Here is a 4,347-nt window from a genome sequence, read left to right as displayed (position 1 = left end):
ATTTACCACCAAAAGCAAGCAGTGAGCTTCCTCCTGAGCGCAACAATCTTGTTCCCATCCACCTGCCGCATCCTACCAACCTCGCTCCTGCTCCCTCTCCCATTTCCCTGGAACCTGCCTCTGCACACCTAGGGCTGCCACAGGCTGGGTCTACAGATCTCCTGCAGCTCCTGAAAAGCCTCTCTACGCCTTTGTTTGAGGTTGTGAAAGCAGCTTTTTTACTCCTTAACATCTGTGACTCGCTGGGGTCCCTCGGCTGTGGGATGGAGCCGGCGCTTCTGTGTGGGGTAAATTAATCCTTTGTTGCTCCTCAGCCATTTCTTTGCTCGGGTTGGGATAGAAGAAAATCAACTCGTTTTTCTTCCTGTCCTTCCTGTTTACGACGACACAGTGTTTCTTCACATGATAGCAGAGAGAGATGCTTGGACTCTGTAATTACAGCTCAGCCATGGCCAGGCAGGGGACAGTGGCTGTTAGGAGGGACCAACTTGGTCCAGGGTGTCAGGGATACAAAGCAAAGCCCCTCCAGCCCCTCCATGGCTGTGGGTAGCTGTGCAATGCCCACACTCTTGTACTTTTTAAATTTGGGGTGCCTTGGTAGCTTTTGGGGCAGCAAGAGCATCACTGCTGGGGATGCTACCCACATGTCCCAGCTTCAGGCTGGGGTGGGAGCAGGAGGAGGGACATCTCATGTCAGGGATGGCCAGTGCCATCTGGGTGCCCATCCATACCATTTTTAGTTTGAAGATTTTCCCTTGCTGCCCTGAAAATAAGATTCTAGTTGTACAACCCCAGCAGCAGGAGCTCTGTACCCTCTGTCTGCAGGACCTGGGGGAAAGCACCTGCTGTGCACCCAACACTCTCCCTGCTCAGCAAAGAGTGCAAACCAGGAGAAAGTGTTCCTGAGGAGAATAGAAAGACAGGAGGTGTTTTAGCATCCATTTCCCAAGAGAAGGAAGGGAACTGAGAAGGTGACATGCACGAGTGATGGTGTGGATGTGGTGATGCTCCCAGCCAAGGTGTTGCCATTCACTGTCCCCATGGTCAGGTGGGAGATGAACTGGACCTGGGGATGGGAATCACAGGTTGGGTTATGGACTTCTCCTCCTCTGACAGATCCATCTGCACCCGGCCTTCCTGAGGACCCCGGGGTGGGTGTCTGGCACCCAAGTTCAGCTGGTGACCAGCAGCAACAGGCCCTGTGACGGGCTGGGTTCCCCAGGAGCCACCAGGCCATGCCAGTACCACTGGTGGGATGTGCCTCTGGTGTGGGAAATGCTGCTTGGGTTGCAGGGAGAAGAAGCTGGGACTCCCCCAGAAAAATCAGTTTGGTTTTGGGCAGCTGGTCCTAAGTATATCTTTCCAGGGAAGGGAGGCTGCAGACCCCCTGGCTGCCCCCACTGAGCCCAGAGGCTGCTGATTTTCTGCTTTTCTCCTTTTTTTTTGAAACTTTTTAAATATTATTTTACTATGGGTGGTAAGGCAGAGGAAAGCTGAGAGGTGGAGAGGGAAACTGGGGGATGGAGAGGGAAACTGGGGGATGGAGAGGGAAATTGGGGGATGGAGAGGAAAACTGGGGGATGGAGAGGGAAGCTGGGGGATGGAGAGGGAAACTGGGGGATGGAGAGGAAAACTGGGGGATGGAGAGGGAAGCTGGGGGGTGCAGAGGAAAATTGGGGGTGCAGAGGAAAACTGGGGGATCTGGAGCCAATGGGGACGAGAGGTGAGAAAGGGCAAAAACTTAAAAAAAAAAAATAAATTAAAAAAATCCACCACGGTTTAATCAATTCAACTGCACAAGGAAGGGAAAGGTCCCAAAACCAGAACAGCCATTGGATGAAACTTTTCCTTCGACTTTTATCATTACAGAATAGAAAAGAAACCCTCGGTTCACGTTACAAAGACGGTCTGATATAAAAACAAGCCAAAGGAAAAGAAAAAGGTGTTGGAGCGTCGGTGCTTGGCTCCTGCCAGGCTCAGGGGGGACAGAAGGTCTTTTCCAATGAGTTTTAAATGCCAGCAAACTTTTCCTTCTGCTTCCCACTGGCTGTGAGAAGGGCTTCGAGCAGGAGGGTGGCTGCCCAACCCATCCCAGCCCATCCCATCCTGCGACAGGTCAGCATCCCTGGTCCTGGAGAGGAAAAGAAACCCTGGAGATGCTGCTGTCCCTGGGGCTGGGCAGTGCTTAGGAATGGGGATGTGTTTTTTCGGGGTGGAGGGGGATCTGTTGCCTGAAAAACACTGTTTTCCTTGGAAGAAGGGGGAAAGGGTGGAAAAATTATTGCCTGTAAAGTTCACAGCTTGGCTGGAGGCGGCGGAGGGGCTGGGGGGAGGGATGCAGCCCATCCCCTGCCCAAGGTCTGGGCTTGGGCAGCTTTGGTTGTTGGCACTTCACAGCTGCTTGGTGGGAAGAACCAAAACAAAAACTCACTGCAGGGTGCACAAAAAATCCCCAGGTAGCCTCCAGGACTGGAGGAAAACCCCTAGGAGGAAAAATTCACGTGGATCCCCCCCCACCTCAAGATCCCAGATGCAAAGGGTGGACTTGGGGCCAGCTCCAGGGATCCAGGAGAAACCACATCCCACCTCTGGGAGAAAAACAGGAGAAGAAGGGGGTTGGGGGGAGCTGGGGTGCTTCATGAAGTGACTTCTTTTTTCCTTCCATCTTCTTTTAATTCCCAGCTCATCTTTGTTTTTGCCAAGCGATCGCTGCCCAACAGACCTTGCCCAGCCCCCAGAAAAGAATCACACCCCCCCCCCTGCAGCAGTGTCTCCCCTCTTCTGCTGCTGACCCTGATGGATGGATTGTCCACCAAGACCTCGAATGGTGAGGGGTTGAGGGAGGGGTTGAGGGGGCATCAGGCAGCCCTGGGGAGGGGGCAGAGAGTTGCTGAAGGCACGATGGTGGCCTTGGGGGGGGCCCAGCACAGGCTCACCTGGGGTGGGGGGTTGTGCTCAGCCAGAGTTTACTCAGGCACTTTAAATTAAAAAGAAAAAAAACAACAAACAAAAACAAACAACAAACAAACCCAAATAATTTAAAACCAAAACAGCAACAAACAACAACAAAAATCCTCCAAAAAACATTCATGACGTTGGTTAAAACAGCCAGAAAGGAGCTGTGTGGAAAGCAGCATCAGTATTGCCAAATTGGAGCAAGACCCCCCACTCAAAATGTGGCAGGGGTGGGGGGGGGGTTGGGGCTGGCAGGAGGGTTTTGGGGTGCTCTGCCCACCCCTCCCATCCCCAGGTTTGGGGGGGCTGAGGCAAGATGCTGACAGTGGGATCCAGCCCCTTGGGGCCAGGGGAGCATCCTGGGCTGAGCCCCTTCTGTGTGGTTTCCTCGAGCCAGGGGGGCTGAAAAAATTCCTTTTGGGAGCAAAACCCCCATTTTTGGGGCCAGCCCAACTCCCAGCCCTGGCGTTTTGGGAAGACTTCCCAACTCTGTGGAGAATGAAGCTGCCCTGTGTACCCTGCTGTCCCCAAAGCCATGTTTATCCCCCTCCCTGATCCCAGTTAGCTCCAAACTCTCTGGTGTTCACCCTAAACCTTCTCCAGCCCCCCCTTGTCCCCCCTGCCTGGCATGCAGGGAAGGGCCCCAGTGCTCCAAGGAAGAACCAGTCTGGGAGCAACAGAAGAAAATGGTGTCCAGTGAGCGATGCCACCTCCCTGTGTGTCCCCATGTCCCCATCCTGGGGAGGGCGTGGGAGCCCAGGGGAGCAGCACTGCCTGGGGGGGATCCCCCTGTCCCCAGCCCCCCCTGTCCCACCAGAGTTTGAGCTCGGAGACATCCCAGGTCAATGGATGTGCAGCTCCCACTTGTGTTTTTGGGGGTCCTGCAGGAGAGGGGTGGGCAGCTCAGCATCATGTGTCCCCCCCCTCACTGGGGGTCATGTCATGGGGTGTGGGGCAGTTCAGTCCAGGGGGGTCCTGTGGCCGTTGGGTCCCACTCCAGGCCAGGGCCAAGTCCAGGGCAGGAGGAGAATTACCCAGAGCTGGGGAGAGAAGAGGAGAGAGGGGTCAGGAGTGGGGTCCTGGATGTCACCCCCACCACTTGTCCCTCTCCACGGGCAGCAAACCCACTGCACAACCCAGGGGACAGGGACCTGTGGGGGTGACCCAGGTGGGCTCTCACATGGTCGTTGCCCTCACTGCAGAGCCCAGGATGGAAGAGAGAGCAAGTGGGGCCAGGCTGGGGAGCCCCAGAGGGTTGATGTCCCCTGCCCGGTGCCACGGGCACTGTCACTGACCCACCCACCCATTCCCAGCTTCGGGAGGGCACCAAGGGCACATGAAGGGGACACAGAGGGGCCCGGGACCCCCGACCACAGAGGGGCACACGCGGGC

Source organism: Chaetura pelagica, unplaced genomic scaffold (genome assembly GCF_000747805.2).
Source record: "Chaetura pelagica isolate M959 unplaced genomic scaffold, ChaPel_1.0 scaffold273, whole genome shotgun sequence".
NCBI classification, from domain to species: Eukaryota; Metazoa; Chordata; class Aves; order Apodiformes; family Apodidae; genus Chaetura; species Chaetura pelagica.
Note: the sequence above shows the minus strand (reverse complement) of the source record.